General features: G+C 36.9%; 1 protein-coding gene across 2 annotated transcripts in view; it reads left to right on the top strand.

Annotated features, from left to right (window-relative positions):
* Arhgap6 (Rho GTPase activating protein 6) overlaps positions 1-14,059 on the top strand; it is a 254,670-nt gene that overhangs the window by 76,161 nt on the left and 164,450 nt on the right. The window lies entirely within an intron of this gene.

Below are 14,059 nucleotides of genomic sequence, written 5' to 3'. Positions count from 1 at the left end.
TTAAAATTCTGTAAAAAAAATATTTTTTAAAGTGGCAACTAGTAAATTATTTTAGACTGATTACAAATAAATTCCTCCGTAATATAAGAGCTGCATTAAAGTTGCTTTATTGGGTGCATAATAATGAAATATTTTTCCTTTCGTCATGTGTTACGCATTGTGGAATTAATCCTATCTGGGGAAATAAAAATGCAGGAATTTATAATTGAATGATGAATTTAAAATATACACCATCACCTAAAGTGCTGCCTTGTTTAGAGTTCTCTTCATGTTTCTAAAATACACCTTCTTTTCTAGGCCTCTATTTTGGGACATAGTCATAAACACAAAAGGGCTATCAGCATGAAATTAAATTTGTCTTTAAAACACTTTATTTCCTCAACTCTGTCTCCCACACCATTCTTTTGAGCCCTGTGTTATCCCTATTATACTAAACAAAACAGAAATACAAGGAGTTCCACGTGGATCTAAGGCCAATAAAATGAGGGCACAAAACAACCAAAGCACTTGGTCTGTTGTTCCCAAATATTTCATCCACAGGAGGTGGTGGAGTGTCAGCATTACTGAAATTACCACCAAGACCCACAGGCTTGTTATTTCAGTGGATCAACAAATGATGTATTACGTTCCTATGTTGAGTCAGGCTACTGAGGTAGATAGAAGAGACTCTGCAGATCCTCCCGTGACATGATTTCTGGTCTAGGAGCTTCCAGGAGAGACTGATACAGAATCTTTGATTCTAACCCAACATTTATTCCCCTACCCCATGACTGGGAGTCTCCTCTTTTTTCCAGGATCTCAGAAGGGTGAGAATGTAGTTCTCATTTATGTTTATACTTCCTCTCTTTGTGCTTCACGTTTAAATGGGGCTACATGAGCTGGCCTGGGAACCCAAACCACCACATACATGTTGTTGTTTCTGTGGGAAAATGTGCATGGACTCTCCACTATTGAACTCTCTTTACACACTTTTAGAATTGAGAGGTTACTGAGTTTGTCAAAATCATTTAGGGCTCAGTGTGACTACCTTTCGTACTAATCTCCAAGATATTGACCAATTCCTGCGGTTGGGGATAGAAAGGAAGTCCATTCAGTCCTGCAGGTAGCATGAAATGATACAAATTAATGAAGATACTTCTTCAAATGTGTATGGAAAATGATCTTTGCTTCAGGTCATAAATAGTCACCATTTTATTCACAAAAACGATAGTTCATAGAGTGCCCATGCTGGATTGATTGTTATTATTCTGAGGCCAAGGTGTTTATCAGAGGATTGCAGTCCATTTAACCTGTGTTTACTGTATGATTTCTTGGCAGAACTCATTAATGCTATAGTCAACACAGTTGCCATAAAGGCAGGTATCATTTTTTTTTTCCTGGAGCCTCTAGGCTGAGTGAAGTAGAAGTGAGGGAACTGTTTTCTTGGCATCCCAAATTCTAGCAAGCATTATTTCCCCATATCTCTTCCATAATCTGAATGTTTTTACCTCCACTTTTACCTGCTTGATAAGGGTGATAGTGGTGTGTACAATAAGGATGTTGAACATAAATAAGCTTCCTAAGGAAACATGAACTTGAATTGAACTGCAGTAGCTGCTCTACCACAGTTTAAAGAAAATATGATTATGATTACCTTAGCAACCATAGCTCTGCACTTGCTTTGTTTTATTACTTTTTTCTTATTTTAGTATCATTTGGGGGAGAAACAAAGGGGAAAATATCATTAAAGTATCACTTTCAAATTATGATGTATTGAGACAGCCGGGAATGATACAATTTTTTATAGTTATAAAACCATCTCCTTTTCTTAAATTTTCCTAAAATACTGGAACATTCAGATATAAGAAGTGAAGTAAAATAGGCTAAATATTCTTGCTAACTATAGAGTTAGTTTTTAAAGACTACAAAAGATATTTATTTATATTTATCTTATATTTGTATGTATTTATTTCTTTATATTTTTATTGGGCATACAAGTAAGGACTTTATTGTTCTTTAAAGTGGGAAAGATTTTTGGTCAGTAAATTTTGTAAGTACTTTTGTTTATAATACAGTTATTTAGTACAAATACATGTATACCCAAAATGGGTTCATTCTAGTAAAGTACCAGGTTGATAGATTGTCAGTGATATTTAAATATTATTTTCTATGTTAGTTACTTTTCTCATCACTAGGACCAAAATAACTGATATAAATAACTTAAGGGAAGAAAGCATTTATTTTTATTTTTATTTGTTTTTTTTTTTTTGTTGTTGTTGTTTGAGACCTGTGTAACAAGTCTGTGTAACAGCCTTGGCTGTCCTAGAACCTGATCTGTAGACCAGACTGGCTTTGGACTCACAGAGAGACCTGCCTCTGCCTCCTGAGTGCTGGGATTAAAGGCCCAGAAAGAGTTATTGTGGCTCCTGGCTTCAGAGGGTCACAGTCCATGATGACAAGGAGGGTGTGTAGTGGAAGAAACTCTGTCCATGGCAGTGTGGGTGTAAGGCAGATAGACCGCATGCTAAAAACCAGGAGTGGATGTAACTTTCAAGGTTTTTCCCTACTGACCTAATCCTATCACCCAGCTCCCAACTCCTGAAGGCTTCACAGCCTTTAAAGTAATGGAAAAAAACAAAACAAACAAACAAAACACAAATTTAGGATTGGGTACTAAAAATACAATCTTTTAAAAAAATATTTTTAATTTTTTTCTTTTGTTAAAAACAGACCTTTTTCTCACATTTATCCTGATTATGGTTCCCCCTCCCTCTACTCCTCCCAGTTCCACCCCACCTCCCCTCCCATTGGGAACCACTCTTCTGTTTCTCATTAGAAACAAACAGGCAACTGAGATGTAAAACAAACAAACAAATAAATAAATAAATAAAATTATTTTAAAAAAGAAAACAAATAGGCTTCTAAGCAATGAACAAATATAATATAATATAATATAATATAATATAATATAATATAATATAATATAATAAAAACTAATACATTGGAATTGGACAAAAGAAACAAGCAGAAGAAAAAGAGCCCAAGAGAAGGCACAAGAAACAGAGACCCACTCGTTTGGTTTACACACTCAGGAATCCCTTAAAAACACTAAAGTAGAGGCCATAATATATATGCAGAGGACCTGCTGGAGGCCCTGTGCATGCTGTTTCAGTCTCTGTGAGTTCATATGAGCGTTGCTCATGTTGATTTAAAGGGCCTTACTCTCCTGGTTTCCTCTATCCCTTCTGGCTCCTACTTTCTATTTCCTCTTCCATCGGGTTCCTATAGTTCCTATAGTCCTATAGTCCTATAGGGGAGGGATTTGATGGAGACAACCCCTTCAGAATTGAGTGTTCCACAGTCTCTCATTCTCTCCATAATGTCTGGCTATTGGTCTCTGTATTTGTTCCCATCTGCTGCAAGAGGAAACTTCTATGATGATGGCTGAATAAGCCACTGATTTATGAGTAGAGCAGAATATCATTAGGAGTAATTTTATTACTATTTTGTTTTGTTTTTAAAGAACAGTGGCATTTTTGTTTTACCTTAGGTCCCTGAGTATCTGGTATCAGGATTTTGGTCACCCAAGCAGTGTTAGGTATGGGTTCTATCTGTGGAATGGGCCGGCCTTAAATCAGATATTTCTTGATTATTCCCACAAGCTTTGTGCCACTATTGCCCTAGCATATCTTGCAGCCTGGACACCATTATTGATCCAGTGTGGTCTGTGGCTGGGTTGATGTTTATATTTCTCTTTTAAGAGCGTGCAGAGTACCTTCCTGTATCAAAGACCCAAGATCATAGGGGTGAAAGCTATTTGTACACACTGGCTCAATTTCTCCATGTCCAGTGAGTTGTGTAGATGTTGTCTTTAGCAATGGGGCTTTGCCATCAGTTTGTGGAAAGCAACCTATAGTCTCTGAAACAGCCTATGTTGTTTGGAGATTCCTAGGGGAACCTTTTGGCCAACAACTCAATTAGATGTAATCTAATCCTGGGATTGGAAGCTTCATTTAGTGACAAGAGATGGCTAGTTGGGGCTAGATGATGCTAGTTGGTTTGCTTAATCTGCCCATACCCCCTTCCCTCATAGAAGTGTAGGCTTATAAGCAAATGGACTTTTTGAAAACTTGTGCCTGAAAGACTATCTTCTCACATTGCCTTTTGTGGAAAATGTTCCATTTGATACCATAATGCTTTCTAATGGAGAAAAATGCAGGGGTTGTGTACTTTCTTGACTTAATAAGTAGACAGGCAGATATTTCACAAGTTTCTTCATTTAAAAGCTGTTCGAATATATATATATGAAAAATCTAATTGTAAGATTTTCTTTAAAGAGGCGAAAGTTAGAACAGTTTTTGGGTGTCAGGAGTCCAATGCCCTTCCTACATAAGCCCACAGCATAAATTGAATAAAATATTATGGAACAGCTTTGCTCCTAGGAACTCTTCATTCGTATAGGGACCTATGGTCACTTCAAACAAATGAGAATAATTACTTCTTCCTATGGTATATTCTCTTGAGTTTTATTCAAGCTGATTTCAATATCCTAAGTTTTAATCAAATATTACAAGAAAAGAAAAATATAGGAAAACTAATATAAAAAAATCTATGTATTGGTTACTCAGACTGAATCATGATTAACATTTGCTATTGTTTGCCTTGGGTATTTTCATGCTTTTGTAAAAAATATAAGTATATTATAGACACAGATGAAACCTTTGATATGTAAGAAGTTTTCCTATTATAATAATTTATTCAGTCTATTTCTTGTCTTTTCCACTTACTAGCATGAATTATTGAGAACCAAAAGAATAATTAATTATATTTCATATTTTTATATATCCAGAGTATTTTTGTTGTTTAGTGTAACTGATTTGATATTATTTGTATAACTTTCTTTCATCAACGTTTAAATATTACCATGACCTCACACTTAAGAGAGCCTTTGAAAATGCCCTGTATCTCTTCCATATTGTGATGGCATGTTCTTTTATGACAGAGTGAATACAAATCATCCTAATTCATAATAAAGGGCTAAATACAGATTTTTAAAAATTTCCATGGCAACTTTAAAAAGATGCATTATTTTCTCTGCTACCTTTAACACAGTCATTAGTTTGTTATTCAGGTGCTTTCCAGAATGTTGTCTCTATTCATCCTGCATGGTGGTTAGAATAAGTGGTATTACAACTATCTCCCACATAAGGAAATGAGAGCACTGTGGTGTACAGTTCTTGTCAATCTTAAATTTACCTTTGCACCTCCCAATGAGCTTCACAAAAGTACTATTATTAAGCTCCACAGAGAGTTGATACAAATCAACTGTGCTGAGATAGACCATGAGCATCAGTATTTTTAAATGATTCTACTGTGAAGCCAAGGTTGAAGAGCCCCCAATGAATCAGTAGACCCTTGTCCAAATCACTCAACTGGAGGCTACTTGTCCCAGGAATGAAAAATTGAACATTTTGATTGTCCCAAATGATAGAAGGGACATCTATTAGGGAGAAGCCAGGGATGATGCTAAGTACCCTTTTGTACCAGGCTTTTTGTTTTGGGCTACCAACCAGCTCCCAAATCATGACATAGTTCACAATCATCCTTAACTTCAGCTGCAGAGTAACTAGCACCATTTTTTTTTTACCTTCATAGGCATCAGGCACATACATACATGCTGGTAAAACACTCAAATATATAAAATAAATAAATAGACGACTAGGCCTCAAAGAACTACAGGCAACTAAGGAATGCCAAAAGTGGAAAAATTAGTCCTTCATACAGAAGAGCACAACAATTAGCCATCCAATACCAAATGCTCAGCCCTGAAAACTGTGTGTGTGTGTGTGTGTGTGTGTGTGTGTGTGTGTGTGTGTGTGTGTGCGCGCGCGTGCGCGCGCGCGCACGCGTGCAAATACTTACAGACCAAGTAGATTATATTTAGGAATGTATAGGCATATACATATATAAATGTAACAACAATTAGTGAAAAAGATGCCAAGAATTTTGAAGAGAGCAAGGAGAAGTGTATGGGAAATTTAGGAGGGAGAAAAGGGAAGACATGTTGTAATTATATTATATTCTCAAAATAAAAGAAGTAATAAAAAAGAAACAGTAATAAATATTTTAAATTTAATAAAAATAAAGTTCGCATCATTATAGAGATAATCAAAATTATACTGCCCACTGTGCAAACTTTTAGCTCTGAGTTTAGGTCTTGAGAATAAAGAAATAAACTACCAAGAGAATTTTGACACCTAACTAAGCCTTTCTGTGGTGTTGATGATATAGATGGCAGTCATCAAGAAGTCTTCCAAAGAAGAACTAAATGACCCTGTATTGTAAAAATATGGAATAAAATTTAAACTGCTCAGAGAAGTTAAATATTAGAATTTTTAAAAAAAAAACAACCAAGTGCCTGTGAATGCAGTTCTACTATTGTGTGTTTAAGAGCAAGCCCAGAGGTTGCTATGGTATTACTTCTGCGTGCATGGTAACAGAGTGAACTGAGTGATTCAGCTTGATAAAAGAGGAAATTAGCTCACTATTTCCCTTTCCCTAAATCAGAGTCAGATATCCAAATATTTCATTTTGAAATGGTATATCCATCAACATGTTCTAATGGAAGAAAGTCAGTGGTGGGTATGGGTGGGGAAAAATCATAAGATGAAATGTGTATATCATGTGCTTGCCAGAGACAATGCAACTTGTGTTTAAAGAATTTAATAATGTCTCTGCATCCTTCTTTCTCCTGATAGGATGGGGTTTCTCAGTGGCATATGTTGGGCGAATATACAGTGATGAGTAATACTTTGGCAAAGGACAGCAATTTATCAGCCCATATAACTTTGTTCTAATGAAAGCTGATCATGATGCATTTTGAGAAAAAAAATCTGTTTGGCTATGAAACTCCAATTCCCTATGTGTAACAGCCCTCCAGGGAAGGGATAGATTTTGCCAGCATACTAAGTGAAGTTTAGTCATTAGCAACCGCACAAAGCAGAGGTCAGCTGTGGGTGTATCTGTGGGAGGCACCGTTATGAAATCAACCATCAGCCACTGCATCAGTGAGGTGATCCAACATAAACAGAACCAAATGTCACAAATAAATGCTGACATTTTATCACATGGTGATTTTCAATATTATTTTACCACTATGTCTTTTCTTACATTGTTTATCTTCCACATCTTTATTTTGTTTCCCATTTCCTTTCCTTTAACCGATAAATGAAAAATGGGGAAGTAAGGTTTGAGTCAGTACTTGACCATGAATACAGGAAGTTAACTGAATCCACCCCCACCCTGTTCTCTTCCCTCAAAAACATACAAAAGCTAAACCCATGAAGACAGATTCTAGGTTTATTTGGGGTTGACATGAGTTTCAGCACATAGCACTTTTATTTATTTGTTTTTAAAATTGAGCCTTTTGAAGAGTACAATCCCATGATTTTGAAAGAAATTTTTACTACATTCATTTTGTGTGTATATATGCATGTGTGTGTACACATCATGGTGGATGTGAAGGGTTACAAAACAACTTGTGTGATATGGTTCTCTCCTTCTACCAGTTTGGCAGCAATTGCTGAAGCATCTTACTGTCTCCATTCTATGGTTTTTTGTTTTTTGTTTTTGTTTTGTTTTGTTTTGTTTTGTTTTTGAGACAGGGTTTCTCTGTGTAGCTTTGTGCCTTTCCTGGAACTCAGTTTGTAGACCAAGCTGGCCTCGAACTCACAGAGATCCACCTGTCTCTGCCTCCCGAGTGCTGGGATTAAAGGCTTGCGCCACCACTGTCCGGCTCCATTCTGTTTTTTCAATAAATACATAAAATTGGTACTACTCACCATCACAGGTCAGGGATACATAAGGGTTCTGTCATAGACTCCAAATTCCCTCATGATGCCTTTTTATTGTCACACCTCATCCCTGAGCTGTTAGAAAGATCTTAAAATAGCTTTAACTATTTTCTCCACCAAACTCATTCATGTAATTGCTAGTCATTGATACTCTGCTATATGCAGATCTAGGGAGAAATGGTAAACAAAATGAAATGTGGCTTTCTATCAAGAAATAGGATAATAAACAAAATTAATTCAGTAGTTCCAAATTGTAGTAAAGGATGAATAAAAATCAGGCAGATTCCTATGATAACAGATATTCAAAGGCAAACTCTAATTTAGATGGTATTAGAAATAATTACTCTAGAGCGTCCTTTAAGCAGAGAACCAAAGGATGGTAAGGAGCCAATACGAGAAGATAACAGCATGAACAATAACTGCAGGTAGAGGAAACAGAAGGCCAAATAGAGACAGAATTCTCCTGAGAGATGAGGACAATTGCATTAGGTGTTGTGGACAGATGGGCACAGAATATGTAAGGTGTGTACATAATTATATTGTTGCAGGAAGGTCATTATGTTGAATTTAGATGAGCATTTAATTGTGATGACTTGATAGGTATTTTTAGATATTTATATAAATTAGTAATTTTGAAACATTGTCATAAAATGCGTGATACACATGACTTAAAGTGGAATTGCTTAATTTGGTTCATGGTTCTGGGAGTTCAAGTCCAGGATTGGATTCCCTATTTCTTTGGCCTACCAAGGCTGGCACACAATGACAGGAGTATGGTCATCTGTCAATGTTACTGTATTATTTATTTATTATATATACAATATAGTATGTATAGTAAAGCAAAGCAGAACTGCTCACATCTGGAACTGGAGCACAAAAGAAAGAGATTTCAGTCTGGCAATCCCTCTTGAAGACATATCTCCAATGACCAAATGACCTTCACCTCTTACAGGTTCACTGCACTCATTAATATTGCCTCTCCAGTTAGGATCTAAATATTTCCTTCACAGGTTTTGGGGAACAGTATCCATACCCAATCCATATCAGTGTAAAAAATTCCAATATAGGGAACCCAGAATGAATGTAAATCATTGAATTTAGTATTAATGGAGGATTGGGTTTGGACAACAACTGTGGATCTGGAGAAGAAATAAATTTTAAATGTTATATTAGAAGTAGAAAACTAAAAGCCAAGCACAATGGATAATCCTTCCCTATAGAAGCACACACCATGAAAGGTTTATCCAGCAGGATAAGGACTTCCCAGTAGCATATATGGAGTACCGGCTCTAGTCTTCCCTTGCCTATATGTATCCTAGTTCCTCCCCCAGGCAGTATTCAGAGTTGCCAAGTGGTTAGGAGCAGCTGGATACTCAGATGAGAATATTATGCCTTAGTCTATCCTTCTATGTGAAGAATAAACTGTAAACAACCCCATCTAGGTTGATCTTTTGAAAGGGAGCACAACCCTAAGGTGGCAATTGCTTGGCTTGGCTGAGGACAGTCACTCCTGACAAGTAGCTAAGATGAATGCTGCCTGGCTGGAAACTGGAATAGGGAAATGGAAACGGACTACCCAACTTTTCTCCTTAATCCTCTTGGGTGGAATCATTTCAGGTTACCATTTGTTTTTATCTGTTCAGAATGGTCATAGTAAGCATTTCAACTCAGTTCCAAAAAAAAAAAAAAAAAAAAAAAAAAGGTGTGGTCACCCATCTGCCTTTACAGATGAATGGCTGGTGGAAGAGTTTCCTGGTGGTTTGCAACTTGAAAAATCTGCAAGTATGGGGATATCCTTTAAGCCACCTTAATTTTGTGATAGATCAAAATATTCTTATTTCTGTCTGTGTTTAAACAGTATCTTGGACAAGAGAGAGAAATCATCTAATTTTCATCTCCCATGCTCAGTTACTATTGAAAGAGAAAGGAAAAGACCTTTGAAGCTGGGGTAATTGTCTAGACGGTCCCAAAATATCTGTCTACTCCCAGGTGCAGAGGAAGCTGTGAAATGCAGACAAAGCATTAGGGTCCTTTGCCAAAAATTCAGTTTGTTTGAATTCTTACACAAATTTCAAGGGAGGTAATATCCAGAAGATAGAATTCTAATCATTATGATCAGTGGTTACATTCAATTATCATTACTTTCTTCACATGGAGGTATTTTGTGTTCTAAACAAAATTGTAAAATTATTTTCTTAGATAATTGTCATGTTAATTTGGAGTTTAAATAGTCCAGGGTTGAATATTTAGATGGATTATACACTCATAAGGAGGTACAAGGATGGAAAACACTGTCAGTGTTGCCTTAAGCCCAACCACATAGACTATCAGTGGCTTTCTGCTATTGGTCCACCCCTCTACTCATGAGCTTCTTACAGCATAATTCCAGACTGTCTACATTTTGTTCTCTTGCCTTTTGTTTGTTAGCAGCAGGAAAATGTTGCAAATGGAGATGAATAAATATATCCTTACATCTAAGACTCATGAGTACTAAAATAAATGTCATGGGAGGCTGTGAATGGAATATACAAAAAAGAGAATTGGATAATTTGAGTTTCTTCGAAGAAGGCATGTTTCTAAGAGATAGACCTGAAAGGAGCATTTTCATGAGAATGCAAGTAGCACAATAAGGGTGACTGAGTATGAGCAAGGAGTTTCATTCTTAAAAATCACTGTAGCTAAGTTTTTAAATTTTAATAAAGGAAGTGAAGTAAAGAGATTAGGGTGAGACAGTAAATGCATTACTTGAAATACTCTCATTTTTAGATACTCCCCTTCTTTAGGTTGAGCAATTGGCTCAGTTTGGTTAAATGTTTACATGTAGCTTCATGGTTAATTTTTAATTATGCAGAGAAGGTGAAGGCTGTGATTTCTCTATTCAGTTGTTCTTACCCAGGGAAGCCAAATCAAGAAATAATTTACAAGCTTTCTTACGCATGGCAGCATTGAAGTGAGATGCCAGCATTAGACTGAAATAGCCTCCTTAGGCTAACTTCAGGTCTTCCAAGATAACATAGAAGAAGAGTAATATATAGTGAATACATACAGTAACATAAAGTTAATCAGTAACAGAAATACTGACTTCTCATGGAGGATTTTAGTGAGCCCTTATGCCATATGCCATCATTGTAACAAAATACTGGGCAAAAAGTAACTTTATGGGAAGAGGAATTCATTTTGGCTCATGATTTGAAGAGATATTTTTCTTTATGGGGGGGAAGGCATAGTATCTAGGGAGGCTTGTGGCTATGCCAGGAGCAGTATGTAGCTACCTACTCACATCTAGGCGGATCAGGAAACAAAACAGATAGGTTAATGTAGGTGCTCATTATCTTTCTTCTTTTCCCCATTTTATTCATTCTATGACCTCTGCTCATTCAAGGTTGGCCCTCTCCTTTCAGTTAATGCTCTACACACACACACACACACACACACACACACACACACACACACACACACAGAGAGAGAGAGAGAGAGAGAGAGAGAGAGAGAGAGAGAGAGATAGATAGATAGAGTCTATCTCAGTCCAATCAAGTTGTCAATGAAAATTAACCATCATAATGCCTGACTAGATGCCATGATGTTGCAGATTGTAGAGTCATGGATTTCTTTTCCAAATCTTAAGCACAGATTTAATCATTTATTGTGAGCAATCAGTTAATTTCTTTTACTTGTTTTATTTAACAACTTTATAAATGCAGAACAAGTGCCAGGAATTATTCTAAGAGCTGCATATTGGAACTTTAGTGTTAGCTCATTTTTATCCTCAGAACAAACCGTATTGATTATAGTTTATAGCTCAGGAAGCCAAGATGCAGAAAGGATGTGCTCCTTTCCCAAAGTCCTTTCAAGATCAGATTGCAGTCAGCAGTTTTTCTGACGATATATTCCGTTGTGTTTGGCTAGGGCCCTAAGGCAGACCGACTTGATAAAGCTGAGTCAGAAAACAAAGGGGATGCATCTGATATACTGACACAATCAACTGGCTTCATGCCTTCCCTACATCCTTTTAGCAAAAAATTTTAAGTGGAAACCATACTTAACACATCATGAGAGAAGACACAAATACTCAGTAAGTAAAATACATGATATGGGAAAGGAGAGAACTGTACACAAAGGAGACAAATGTGTCCAAAGTGGCACAGATAAAACATTTAGGGCAGAGCAAACAAAGGAGGGCTTTTCTCCAGCTAGGGAAAGGACACGATTACTGGGGAATGATGGCTTCAAGGGATGGTACTGGAATAGGCTCAAGAGAGGCAGTGCTAAGATGTGGGAGGAAGTCACAGCTAGTTGGCCTAATTGGTTCCTATTCCTGCAAGACGACATGATCTAAAATGGGAGAGTAGGGCAGTGGATCAGATGGGAACAAAGGCAAAGAGGAAGAAAGAGTCTTGAGGAAAGAAATGTATCCTGAGGGAGATTACACTAAATCCATGGAGCTCTGTGAAACCCTGTGGAGTTTTGTTGTTGTTGTTTGTTTGTTTGTTTTAGAGCCCTTGCGCACACCAAGGAACTACTATAAGTTTATAGCTAGTGAAATGGCATCATGAAAATTCTGGTTAAAAAAGATGATCTTGGCAGTGTATAGAAGTGAATGGAGAAGGGAAGATTTCGGGCAGGAAATCAGCTTAACACATGAGTCTTTACAAAACCTTACAAAGATTTTCTCAGAAAACTAAGTATATGTCTAGAGGTGTAAATCAGTGGTCGAGTGCATGAGGTCCTGGATTTTATCTATCACCCCACACACAAAAAAAAAAAGTGAAGCAAGAAGTTATCACATGGCCCAACAATCTCACTGCTCAGCATGTACTTAAAAGAAGCAATTCTCCTTCAAAAGCACCTGATAACAAGCAATCAGAAAGTGCTATTATGTGAATGCTAATTTTGTTGGTTATAAGCTAGAAATTGAAAGCATTCTACATGTCCACCAATGGAATAATGCCTAATCAAAATATGATCTGCCCATACAGTAGAATATTACTTGATAATAGTATACCAATATATCTTGCACAGACCCCCAAATACATTCTGCTAACTGAAAGAAGTCAGACACTAAAGTTCACTTATTCCATTTGTAAGAAATATCCAGAGCAGGCAAATTTGTAGAGATGAAAAGTAAGTTAGTAAAGACTGATTAATGGGATCTAGGATCCCTTTTAAGATGATAGACTATTCTGGAATTAGATGGAAGCAATGATTGTGTAACAATGGGGTTGAACTAAACACCACTGACTTGCCCTTCTTAAAAGGGTTACTTTTGTGTTAGGTGAATTTGATTCATGCAATGTACTTTTAAAGCTTGTGTGGGTTTAGGCCAAGGCAAGGCTTTGAGAATAGAAAAAAATAAGGAAAAATCCCTTCAAGAGATTTGGACAGGACTGCAGAAGGAACCAAAGAGGAGGTAGGCTTCTGTAGCTTTCTGGTTAGATGTCTGGATGATGCCATTGTTTTTTGCATGAATCAGAATGATTGCCTAAGTCTCAAGTCTCCATTTTTAACCTGCCATCGTGGTATGGGTCTATAGATAGATTTCTCCACTTTCTTCATTATCAAATGAAAATGACAGTGCTGCTATGAAGATATGATGAGTAGGTACATATAGATCACAGAACTCTGTACCTCATACCAAGAAGACCTCCTCATTAATATTTGGAGATTACATAAAGGAACAGGTTTTTTCATTTTTCAATTTGAGGTCATTCATTTCAGAAATGTGAAAAGGTCAAGCATTCTAAGACTCATAAGGCATCTCTTTAACCATTAAGAAATATGCTAGTTGTTCTGTAATGCTTAATTATTATTGTCATCTGGACTGGATTGAGGATCACCTAGGAGATGGGGCACACTTCTCAGAGTGTCATAAGGGCACTTTAGAGAGGACTGACTGAGAAGAAAGAGCCACCTTGAATGTGACATCATTGCATGGGCTTTGTACTTGGGTGGAATGTGAGCCTAGTGTCAGCATTCCTCTCTTTGCTTCCTGATCTACTGAAATGTCAGTAAGCCACCACATACTCCAGAATTCATTTAGTCACCCAGTGCAATGCCTCCCCTACTATGATGGGCCTTATCCCTTTAAACTGTGAGCCATCCTCTGCTACAAATTGTTTCTTCTTAGATATTTGGAGCATGAAGATGAGAAAAGTAGCTAATATATTCACCAGAAGCTTTTCTAAAAATTACACATTTACAAATTATAGTTGGATACATGTGTAGTGCAC

Source organism: Onychomys torridus, chromosome X, assembly GCF_903995425.1.
Source record: "Onychomys torridus chromosome X, mOncTor1.1, whole genome shotgun sequence".
Lineage (NCBI taxonomy): Eukaryota > Metazoa > Chordata > Mammalia > Rodentia > Cricetidae > Onychomys > Onychomys torridus.
The sequence above is the reverse complement of the archived record's forward strand: the minus strand, read 5'-3'. Positions and strand labels throughout refer to the sequence as shown.